Below are 12936 nucleotides of genomic sequence, written 5' to 3'. Positions count from 1 at the left end.
CAGGGACTCGGGGAAAGTCTGTTCACCAGGGCCCCCCTTGGAGTCACCAGGAACAATGGCCACAAGCTGAGGGAGGATAGCTTTAGGTTAGATATTAGGAAGAATTACTTCACTGTAAGGGTGGCCAGAGCCTGGAATAGGCTTCCCAGAGAGGTGGTGGTCTTACCTTCCCTGGAGATCTTCAAGAGGAGACTGGATAGGCACCTGGCTGGGGTCTTATGACCCCTCCCGCCCCCAGTGCTCCTTCCTGCCCATGGCAGGGGGTCAGACTAGATGATCTGTCTAGGTCCCTTCCCACTCATTGATTCTATGATTCTATGATAAAAATGTATTTCTTTTGTTACAATGATTCATACACACATATATAGGCCAAGTCACAACTGACTCCAACAAATTTCATCTGTGTTTTTACACGTTTAAAAAGTATAATTTTCTAAAGCAGATGCGTTATTGGAATAAAGGAGATTCAAAGTCAGTGTGGGATAATAATGAATTAAACTGATCATCTGAGGAGCTCACAGTGCTTTATAAAAGTGAATTAATTAAGCTTCACTACATCCCTGGTAGGTATTATGGACCATGCTTCTATCCTGGCTGTGATATGCTGTTTGTATGTCTCAATATAATTTTGTTAATATGTATTCTGATGAGTGTACTGAAATGATGCCAGGCTACTAGAGATGACTTTGCATACGTTTACACTGTGATATTCTGTATGACGAGTCTTCCTATGGCAGAAGTCTTGCTTTTAATGCAATCTAGTTAATAGTCTACTTTATATGTCTGTAAGTGGATGATAAATATGCTACATATAGAAAGATAAAGGGACTGCGATAGGCGTGTAGTTATGTATAGTATATAGTTCATTCTTTTTCCGAATTAGGCCCAAAGTCTCTTTTCCCTTTTTGCATAAAAAATGACAGTGCACTTGATAGGGAATGCATCTTTTTGTAATATAATTAATTATGATAAAGGACTAAATTAATTTCAGTTGTATGATTTTGAAGTGCAAAGTGGTCTCTAATTTTGTTATTAACAAATTTCACAAGTTTAGTTTGAGTTTTCTTGCAAGAGAAATACACTTTACTTTTAGTGCTGGTTTAGAACTTTGACTCTTAAGGAGTGCTTCCCTTTTTTCATGCTGCTCTAAACAAGATGTTGTTTATTACTTGAAACATTATATGTAAGCCCCAAGAATATGTTAAATATGATTGAAGTTTTGGCAGACTTCAAGAAACTGAAGTTTCCAGAAATTTTGCTATGTTTAAAAACCAAAGCCATGTTTTAAGGAAAGATCTCTACTTCCAAATGTGTGGTTGCCCAAACCTTTTACATTTTCAAGTCAGATTATACTGCCAAATAACACATACTGTACCTTAACTATAATAAAAAGCATAGAGTCTGTGTTTAAAAAAACATTGCAGGAGCAACTATGATCATATTTCTTGAATCTATTCTATTCATGTGCTCAAATGTGCATTTTATAGTCAGCCTTCTATTGCACTGGTCACTTACAGTAGTAGAAAATGACATGTACAGACACCAGGTTGGCACACTATAACAAACCAAACTGGTAAAGTACAGGAATCCTGAGCCAGACCAAAATATGAGGTCAAGGAAGTTGCTCTTATAATAATAGTGGTTATCTGTTTAATGTGTGATCTGGCAGTGATATGATGTTGACCATAAGCAATTATGCATGTTTCTAAACTGGCTGTATACAAGCCTAAAGTAACTGTAGGCCAGACAGGCTGTGAGAAATGGGCATTCAGTGTCATTTCATTGTGCTGCTTGCTTTACTGCAACTAAAAAGCACAATTTAATAGTGGCTATACATTCTTCTGATTTTTTTTAATTTCTTTCATTTCCTATATCAATTGTCATATCCATTAAGACCAGAGACCCATCCCTATTTGGCAAACTCTTCTCTTAACTGAAGAATACCGAGTGCCCTTTTGTTTGACTTGTGTTCACACCAAAGTGTTCTGCTGAGCTCTGAGTGTTTGTTGTTAAAGCATCTTTCACTACAGTAGAAAAGCTTTTTTCTATGGCCATAAATGATTATCATTTGTAAAAGCTGTAGTGCCCTCAGATATATGCATGCATGTGCAGTTAGTTTCTAGCAAAGACTTCTAATAAAGCTGAGGGCAGAATTTGGCCTACTTTTGAGGAAGGAGAAATTATTTAAATGCAGGGAAAGGTGTGGTTGGACTATATGGGATTCCCTGGGACACAGGGAACCCCAGCACAGCAGACTCAAGAATTCCTGAATTCTAATTTCAGCTCTGCTGATCTCTTTTGTGGCCTTGATCACCTCACTGATTTGGGAATCTTTCCATTGACTTCAATGGGTTTAATTGGTTTCATCAGTTTCATTGACTTCAGTGGGTTTTCAACTCTGCCTCAGTTTCCCCCATGGGGATATTTATTTCCTCAGGCTTGGAAGGATTGAATTATGCATGTAGCACCAGCAGTTTGGTAAGCTAGGAAAAATCCTTTCCCCAGTAGAAGGCATCATTTGGCTCTGACAGTAGGAGGATTCTGCAATCGTTGTCAGTGTGCAATGGCTTTTATGGTCTGCATTTATACAGAAGATATGCCATGCATTGGACATCACTTGGAGAAGGCCACTGTGAAGGACACATGGTACATTATTTCCAGAAAGTTTTAGCAATGCCTTTTGCAGTGTTTCCCAAGCATTTTTGAGACATCCCAAAGCTCTTGATCTCTGCAGATATATCTTACCTCATGCACTTCTTCAGAACCAGCACTGCGCTGGGGTTCATAAAAGCTTTAATGTTTGCAAAGCACCTTGAAGATAAAGTGTTGCATAAATTCCAAGCAGTGTTATAGTGCCATGAGGATACAATTCAGCTTTGATTAATGCTCAAAACATGTTGGTTGATCATGGTATTTTTGGAGCCATAACCTTATTTTCTCCCAAATTGGTTGTATAGCCAAAGACTTTCACATCACATTGTCATATGCACTTTGGCTGTCACTCCTACACTAACCAAATGTAACCTTTCATCCTTTCATTTTTTCAGAAGCATAAAAATAAGGACTGTAAAAATCCATGATTGTAGTTTAGAACTAAATAGGGAAACATAACTGCTTACTGAGAAGCAAACCTCTCCAACAGAAATGTCAGAGTCACAATGAATGCTATTATTCTACCCCTTTATGACTAGATGGGGAGTTTGCTTTCAGCCTACAGTAAACGGCAGTATACAGTACTGCCCCAGGAACAATTCAGTACTTATCATTCCTTTCTTGGTGCCACAGTTTCAGGTAGGAAACACTGCCACTGCCATATAAGATTAACAGCTTGTTTCCATTTCTGTTCCGATCAGCTGGGTGGTCTAGTGTATTAGATGGGGAGGTAGAAACAGGTCTCCAGCTTCTCCACTACCCAGACCCTTCTGCACAGATGGGGAGTGGTTGCCTTCTTTTCATCCTGCCCCTTCCCCTTCTGTCATGTAGGGCAAGAAATGACCTTGTCCTTGATGTCGCATGAAATATACCTACCCAACAGATGACCTGCATGGTGTCTTCTGATTTGTTTTATGATTCCATGCAGTAGTTTTGTTGAGAAATGTTTACAGAAGGCCCTGTGTGCTAGGCAATGAGTTCTCACAGCTTTTCATAGTGTGGGTCATATTTTAGTGGAGAATGGTCTCATGAACCACCTCTCTTCACATTCATGGTCATGTGAACCAGCTCTAATTTCATAGGTGACAAAATTGCCAGCTCTGCCGAAGTATAGCAATGACAAACACGGATGAGGTGTAATAGGAAAGTAGGTAAATATTTTTCCTTTTCTTTATTGTGATTTAGCAACTACAAACAAAGAAAAGTTGCAAGACCCCTAGCAGCTGGTCAGCAGACCAAAGCTGGGAACTGACAGTACTACATCGTAAGTAATTGGATGCATTTTCAAATAACATAAGATTCCAGTGCAGTCTGTGCTAGCTGTTTGCCCTGCTATTTGGAACCATTTCTGTTGTTTAAATAAGTATAGTTAGAACAAGTAGTAATCACTTTCCTGGTGACCTTGCATTTTTTCTTGGCAGGCAGAACACTTGTGGTTAAGTGGGGTGGTGAAAACATCTTTATATATTAAATGAGTGTCAGTGAGTAAAATAGACCCACAGAATTTACTCCTTGTGTGTGTGTGGGGGGTGGTGGAGGGAATGAGTTCATGAGAGAAAGCATAGGGGTAAGCAATAAAAACATAACTGGTCATATCTGAAATTTATTAGAACCTCTGCTGTTGATTTAAATAGGAATACCTATTTGGTGTGGTGTGGTGCGGCTAAAGCAGTGACTCTCAGTAAGGGTGCCTTGGCATCCTGGGGTACCCTGACATCCTTTCATGGATGCAACAAAATAATGCACTATTAGGTCTGCATATATGATTCACAAGATAAACTCATAGGATGCGTCCAGGTGAGTGCGCACATGCATTTCCCCAGGGAATGCCGGTGCGTGCATGTTCTGGTGCCCAGCAAGTTGCCCCGGACAGGGCAGGGGAGACTGGAGCCAGCACCTTGGCTGGCCCCAGCAGCCTTACCTGGCGTCCTGTGGGCCTTCCAGAGCTCTGGCAGTGGCAACTCGGCGCCAGGGAGCCTGGTCTGCAGCTGGAGTGTGGCTCTGGCTGGCCAGGCTCCAGTTTTGGGCAGCACATGCTGTGGCCACATGCGTGGCCCTGCTTTCTCTAGCGTGTTGCTTTTGACACTGGAATCTCCTGGTGTTAAAAAGCTCCGTACCCCAACACTGCTAATTAGCAGCACAGGGAACACCTACATGTCTGATGTGTGTGGTCCCATAGATGGGTCTGTGGCGCCACATACCGCACATGCGTGCTCATCTGGATATGCCCATAGATTTCAAATAGAAATCCATAGTTGTGGTCCTTCTGAGCTCTCTGCAAGAGAAACAAACTGCTCTTATTATTTTTCTGTAGTCAAAAAAAAAAAAAGAGAGAGTGTGAAAAGTAAGAGCTGGGATTTTCCAAGGGGGAATGTGAGTCTACCCAGGGGGTCCTTAAGTCGACAAAGTTGAGAATCCCTGAGCTAAAGTGAGGGCTATACATGTTATGGATGTGACGTGGTTGAAACAAAACTTTGCAGTGCCATTTTCTACTGGAAAACATGGTTTCATCCAAATGAAAAAAGTGTTCACAGGAAAAGAGTTTATTTCAAAGTTTTCAACTGGAAAGAGTTGACAAAATTATGTTTTCAGTTAAATTTTCTCATTTCTTTCAAATGTATATGTTTAAAATATAATTTGAACGGAATATTTTAAACTTTTTTGCTATTATCAACACAAATGTTGGATGTTTCTGAATCAAAGTTTCTTGGACTGTCCTGTAAGAAATGTTGCCTTTTTTATTCTGATTCATAATGAAAATAAATGTGAAAACTTACAGGAAGTAAGTTTCCTAAACTACTGGTATATTTATATAGGAAAGATTTTTTTTGTCATATTTTGATCAAAACGTTTCTTTTTTCCTTTTAAATCCACAAATTAATTTACTGTAGTTCCAATTTTAACAGTTATCAGTAGTGAGTTAATTAAATTAAATTCTACCTCCGTTTTTACTCCATGAAATTTCTGAGAGTTGAAAGGTATTTTATAGGATTAAAAAAGGAGAAAAGTTTAGCTCAAAAAATATAGTCATGGAAATGAATGTTGTTACACAAACTGACAGATAAAGAATACACAACAGATCCAGTGTCCTTTAAGAATTTCAGATGAAAATCACAGCAAAGTAACTCCCCAAAGTCCTTTTTTAAATAGCACATGAATCCTAACCTCTAAATTCCCTTCTTTTTGTCAGTGCTGTAACAATTGCCATGTTAAGTTGATTGTGGGATTATTGGATAAACAAGGGCAACATTATACCTTTCATGAAAAATCTTGCAGGAGACAGAGGATCCAGGAAAATAACTGCTTTGGGTGCTCGGTGATGATGCTGCATTAATGGATATTCATGTGGGTATCTCCAGTCAGGGTGAGGGGAAGGAGGGGGATAGGAAGAGCATAGCCTGGGGCTAGGGTGAACTGCTGGGCTGTGCTAGCTCCAGGCTGCACTTGGCACATGTTAGATCAGGCTAACCCATTCCTGATCTAACTTAGTGCACCTCACCTCCTCAGGTGTACTAATTTAGATCAGGCTGGCTGTTTTTTGCTTGATTTAACCTTCCCAAATGTCTACACAGATTGGCACTTAGATCAATCTAATCCCAGTTAGGTCAATCTAAATGTAACGTGTGCATGCACCTCAGATTTTGTTTAAAAGACTCTTAAACATCTTATCCAAAGCACACTGAATCAACTGAAAATTTCTCTTGGATGTTTGAGTGTAGTGTGATCATGTAATGGTACATAGCCACATTCGAGTGCTGTATTTTGAATACAAATGGCCTGATATTTGTCTAACTTACACCCATTGCACATCAAGGTGACTTGATCTGAGCAGTGATGTTAGCTGAACTACTTCCGATTTACAGTGGTTTCGAAGGGAAAAGACTTAGCCTGAGAACCTTATCTTCAGAGATATATTTGCTATTGTTTTGTGAAAAACCAATGGAGGCTGCTAGAATAATAATAATCACAACTACTTACTGCTTATTCCTTTAAAATTGAGGGCAAAGTTGTAGTGGAAAGGGAGAGACATACTCAAAATTCATAGCGTGTTAATTCTGAAATAGCAATATGTAATAAAACAACTTTCAGGTCATATTTGTTCCCATAGATGTTTATGTATTCATGCTGAATATGAGATAAGAGTGCATGTGAGGATATACAATATTAGAGAAGGAGAAAATGACTATTATACTACTTTCTACTCTCAGTTTCTTCTACAGTAATGCCCTTACACCTTTCTTTTTCAGGCTTTTTGTAGCATCCTAAACAGAAGGATATTGAAGGGAGCTGATTCTGCTTTGATCCTTATGCTTGTTGTCAAAGCGCTTGGGATTGAAGAGACTGTTGGCTACAATTGACTGTGACAATTAGGAGATGATCAGAGCCCTAGAGTGGAGCACTTAAAGGGTAATTTACATGTCAGTTTGTCGAATAAAAAAAAGATATTCAGCTAAGATTTTTTTTTTTCTCAGAGCCTTGTAAACTGCAATTTGTGCTCTGGTAAGAAAAACCTGGCAGAGGAGTTAGGATAGCCATTTCCATTTGAAAAGAGGCAATCATAAGGCCACTGCTGAGCCTATTGTCCACTAAAAATGCTGATTTGCAGTCAGTGAGTGAAAGGGTGGAACCATCACTAAATAGAACCTTGTGCAAGGTAACTCCCCCTTGGTGGCTTTTTAATGTTGGTTAAAGGTTTTATATACCTTAAATCCTACATTTACTATCATTATAACATTGTTACTGATCATGAATGTCCTTTATCATAACAAAAAATGAATGTATTGAGGGGGTGGTAGGTAGAACGCAAGCTAACAGCAAGTTGATAGGCTAACACTGACTATCTATTGTATCAGATCTTTCTTATTCTCTTGCCTTTTGTATGCCATCACAATTTTCTTCTTGTCACCCTTTGCACTTTGCCATTCAAGCATTTTCCATAACAGTTTTCTCATAGGTTTTCCATACTTATTTACACTCCCTTTTATGCACGCTCCCAGTAGATTGTTAACATTTTGCACATTTAACCTAGAGGGGGAGGAAAAGTAAGAGGGAGGTGACAGTAGCTGTTTTAATCCAGAATTTACTGTTCTCTAACTATTACCTGACTGCAATAAATATTGTATACATATATATTAGGCTGAGACATCATTCCAGTTAAAAAGAATAAGTTGATTATTAAATAAACTTGTTAGTGATATTTTTTTTCCTCAAATGTGATTGGTCTGATAAATCTAGACTCGTGTTATATGGACTTGTTAAACAGAAGTGTCTCTGGTTTGTCAGTATTACAGCAAAAGTTGCAATTTAGGGAAGGGGTATTAGGGGATTTACATACCCTGAAATATCTGTATATGCAAATACAGGTATTTATTTCAGGAATGTATAATAATATAACAACTTTTGTTTCAGGAGATGGCATTGATTCTGGTTTTATGATAGATCTCCCCAAAACAAGATACAGTAATACGAAGGATGCTGGTTGAACCTTAGGTTTGGTTAAAAATTTAGGTGTCATAATTTTGACTCACTAGCCTTTAGCATTTAAGAGCTACAGGCATTACCGAGAGAACCCAGAGGCTATGATTTGGGGAAATTCAGTTGGTTTCAACAAATACTGAGCAAATAAGGAATAGGACTTATTTTGATCCTGTAGACACTGGTGAAGCTCTATTGACTTGAATATATTCCTGATATCTGCCATTGTGGGTAAGATAATAATCAGGCCATGTATATCCACAGGTCATCAGACTGCCCTTTCCTTAGTTGTATGCCCTACATCCTTAGGCATTCAGTATGCTAAGCACCAAACAATGAAACTTCTATTTCCAAATTTGTACTTACAACATGTTTTAAAGTGGATTCTGTGCTTTAAAGAAGTCTTTTGAAATTCATTCTAATTTAACTAGAGCTATTTGAAACCTTAATTTTTGTTTAGAAATGCATTTTCTCTCTCCCTCCCTCTCTCCCTCTGCACGGGTTTTCTTCTTTAAGAGCACTGTTCAGTTTTGTGGAGAAAAAAATACTGTATCTGCAAGCTGAAAATATTGACTTCATTTCTTTTCTTCCTGTGTTCTAAACTTTCCGCGTGCCCAAATTCTCATGTGTAACGCGTCTTTCTAACAAACAAAGAGATACATAAAAACAAACAGGAATAAATAAGAGAAGATGAAATTAAGGACAAACAGTATAATGGCACAGGGAGTCTGGGATATCTTTGGCTTAGCTTGTTCCTGTAGGATTGAGGTAGTTGTAAATCTGTATCAAAAAAATCAGGCACAGCAGGAGGTGTTCGTCTCCCAGGTAATGGCTAAATGACGAGCAGATGAGCTGTCGTCATATTGATTTAAGCATTTTGTTCCAGCCAGTCACAATTAACTTTGATTTGTTTTTACTTTCCTCTTACAGGTTTGCATTTAAAGCACTCTCAGAGCACTAATTGTATAAAATTCTTGTAACTGCACATTCTCCTGCTAGAGAGGTAATGAATGAATGGAAAGGCAGAAATTATTTGAGATTCTAAGCAGTTTCTCAGTATACTTCTCCCACTGATTTAAATTGTTGCTGAAGGTGAGCGGGAAGATGAGTTTTATCAATGGGAAGTGCCTTTTAGAAAGTCTCTATGTTGGGAGTGTGAGCTGTTCCTAAACAGTTCAAAGGGAGTCTTCTGGGAGGTGAGATTAATTAGGATTTTGCTATCAGACATGCTTACTTTGTAAATAATCAAACTTAATATTTCTAAGACTGTACAATTTGTAAGGACTGACAGTTGGTATCAATTGAGTCTAACCTCCAAAACTGTATTTAGTGCCCCAAAATAACTCTAGGGTCCTACTGTAACCGAAGAAGTCCTTGCATTCGGAAGCTTGTCAGCTTTATTCCAATTATGAGCAGGTCTAAAAGAAGGTATCACTCTAAAAAAAGTCCTTGACTTTTGCTAGGATACCTCAGCAGCATCTAAAACATGTAGATGTTTAGAAATGGCTAGTTAAGGACAGTGCAACTGTGTCCACAGATTTCTTCTTCACTTAGTCCTGGTCTCTTCAGACCTCTTGTACTTTTTTAAATGTATAAGGAATAATCTATACCAATATAAGCACCTTTTATAATGGTATAACTGATTCTACACCGGGGTTGTACCAGTTTTCCTATTCCAGTTTCAAACTGGTATAAGTTAAGGCATCAGTGTCATCTCCTGGGATTTATACCTTCTTGTTTAACCTGAACTATAACTTTCTCTTGCCCTATGACTTAATATGTTGAAAATATACATGGCTATTTGCTCAATTAGAACTAGAAGTTTCAAAAGTTATTTAGGCCTGGGATATCAGAGCTCCTCTGCCAGTTGCATTCGGTTAGTGCAATGTGTTGATTGATTAGCAAGATGGTTTTAGGAATAAAATATTGTTTCCAGAAAAGGAATTTAAAAGAAAGGTACCTAACTTTATAAGGCACTTAAATGGACTGATTTTCACTGAAGCCCAAGTTATGACTACTCAGCATCTTTGAAAGTTGGATCATTCAGGTGTTGAACTTTAATCACTTAATAGGAAAAATCTGAGCCATTGTCACTGGTAGGTTTATATAACTGAACTGGATCCTCAGGTGGTTTATATCAAGCTGCCTTTACCACAGGCAGTAGCGATACGGTGATTCATACCCCACATCCCATAATATTTAGCAATTTGTGAAAATACAAATGTTGATGATCACTCTATATTAGAGTTTAGAAATAGTCTATTACTACTAATAACCAATGTAGGGCTGTGTTTTCAAATGTATTTAGTCCTTAGAGTCAGGGATTTACAAGGGTATCTTCACAGGTAAGTCCCCTAAAATGGGTTTTAGCCACCAATCTGTATGGCTAGATTTCCATATGAAAATATGTCCCTGAGAATTTTTATTAGTAGCAATCTTTTATTATTCATTCACAGTCTTTAGCTCTTCTGCCACACTTTTCCTTCATAGACTTCTCAGTGCTTTGTAGATGAGATTGTTACACATTTTGCAGATGAAGAAACTGAGGCACATAGCAGTGAAGTGACTCACCCCAGGCACTTAAGCAGACTAGTAGGAAAGCTGAGTCTTTAAAGAACTGGACATCAGCACGAGGGAATTGTGGTGCTGGTAGTTGGAATGAAAGAACATCTCATGCTTATTATAATGGCGAAGGTTGAAAGGGGAGGCTAAGTGCTTCGCTTGTGGTCTCGCAGAATGTCGGCGGCAGGTCAGGGAGTTCACGTGGAATCTTCCCGGATGTTTTCACACATGCTCGGGGTGGGAGGGGCACTTCAATTAGATAGGCTCTGAGATCTGCTCTAATTAAAGCACCACAGTGTCTCATGTATCAGCGCTTCCCATGCTTCAAAATGGCGGCAGGGACACTAACTAAAGCCTGTCAAATAAGCTAATTGGCATGCTCCAGCAGACTCGATTAATTGAGTCTGCTCTGATGTGCTGTAATTACATCACATTGAAGTAGCCTCCCAGCACGTCTACAGGTACCCCTGGACTTTAGGCTGTCACATTTACTAGTGAGCTATCCTTCACTTCCTACGCTCATATGGGAGCAGTGTATAGTGGAACGGAGAGGCTTTTGAAATGGAAGAATTAAGGCACTTGTTCTTTCCCTCTCCCGTTCTCTCCATTCACTGTTACCTAGGACTCCTTTGCATGGGTGTTTGTGACACCAAAGGGGCAGCAAAATAGCTGAGGATGCTTTCTTAAGGACTGCCTTAATGCAGAAGGCCCTTTTCTTTGTGGCTCTGTGCCCTTTTCTGCAAAAGGCTCCAGTGCAGGGGAGGCACTTTTGTGGAGGGCTTGGCATTTTTATACACTAGTGACTGTCCTAGTGCAGTAACCTGTCCTATTACAATAACCGGCACAAGGGGCCATGCTGGCATAGAAATGCTTTCTTCATTACATACTCGGGTTCTTTGCACCTGAAACACTCCTGACCAGATTGCACATTTTTTCTTTCCCATTCCCCTTCTAGCTCTATTTATTCCCCACATTCTGCTCTTATACCTCCCCCAGTGCTTCACTGGTATCATATTCCTTCCTCATTCTTCATCAAGGAAGCATGGTTTCATACTATCCTTCTGTGAGCCCCCAGGCTGTAGTCCTTTCCCCCACTTCATATTCCTTCACCAGTAATGAATTTGGTCCTCAGTGTCTTTCAAATGAAGGGCATTCTTGACTTCCACAGAGCAAGACAACAGCTCTGACTAGATAAGAGCAGGAAAGTGGAGAAGTAGGAATGCGTAAATGAGTGCAATTAAAATAATATCCCTTTCCCCACACTCCAAATCTTAAGTCATTTCCACAACTAAACTTGAATTGACTCTTCAGTGTTTCCTCCCTCCTCCTTTTCATTTCTGGCTGGGACTGGCAGCAGAAGAACTTGGATTAGAAATAACAATATCCCGTGAGAGTCTGTTCCCATGAGATTTCCAGGAGCAGAACCACCAAGCATCTCAGCACAGTCTGTTTTTGCAAGATTTCATCCCAGTGTAGAATTAGGGCCAAATCCTCTGCTGGCACAAGCAAAGGTTGTTCTGCTGGGGTCAGTGGTACTATGTGCATTTACACTCGTAGAACCTTTGGTTGTACTGAATTTTAGATAAGCGAATTTAGCATTTGGATGCAAATTCAAATTTAATCTATTTGTTTATCCATGGATAAAACAGCTTTGCAGTAGGTACAGTAAGATGTTTGTGATTATGGGTAGTTTTCTAATTTAGTGTATTTTCTGACATATTTTAGACCCATATGCTTCCCATTGATGTGTCTGCATAACGGGGTCTTCGGAAACTTGACCTACTGAAGGACAGAATTTGGCCTTCAAAATCATACTGCAACTTCTGTCACCCTCAGGACACCATAGGTGTGGCTCATAAATTAGCTCACTCCCCAGAACACCCTATTTGGCTTGGAGAGGATAATACAGTTTGAAAACAGCAGTTTAGTGTCACCCAGAGATCTTTTTTTCCTATGCTCACCACCAGTGCACTACACTGATTTGCACCAGCTGAGGCTTTAGCTCAGAACTGTTTTGTAGAAAACTGCCCATCCATTCAATGTGAAAGTGACAAGAAAATGGTAGCTGAAGAACCCAAGAACCTTAATATCTTTGTATTGTATTTGTCATTAGCTGGCAGAAGCAAACACTTTCCATTCATCTGTGAGCTACAAATACAAAGTTTTACTCTGTCTTGGCTGTGTTAGAAAAACACATTATACAAGCAGTTGCTGAACACTTTTTTTTTTTTTTTTTTTTAACTAGAA

At 39.2% G+C, this 12936-nt stretch overlaps 1 long non-coding RNA gene across 1 annotated transcript in view; it reads left to right on the top strand.

The window, feature by feature from the left end:
• Positions 1–12936, top strand: part of LOC109301331 — a 55820-nt gene that overhangs the window by 35299 nt on the left and 7585 nt on the right. The window contains exons 7-9 of the long non-coding RNA XR_002098505.1: positions 3838–3916; positions 5843–5997; positions 6900–7059. This is a non-coding gene — a long non-coding RNA (uncharacterized LOC109301331). The remainder of the gene's footprint in view (positions 1–3837; positions 3917–5842; positions 5998–6899; positions 7060–12936) is intronic.

The sequence above is a fragment of the Gavialis gangeticus genome, unplaced genomic scaffold (genome assembly GCF_001723915.1).
Source record: "Gavialis gangeticus isolate Ggan-Ray unplaced genomic scaffold, GavGan_comp1, whole genome shotgun sequence".
Taxonomy (NCBI): Eukaryota; Metazoa; Chordata; order Crocodylia; family Gavialidae; genus Gavialis; species Gavialis gangeticus.
The sequence above is the reverse complement of the archived record's forward strand: the minus strand, read 5'-3'. Positions and strand labels throughout refer to the sequence as shown.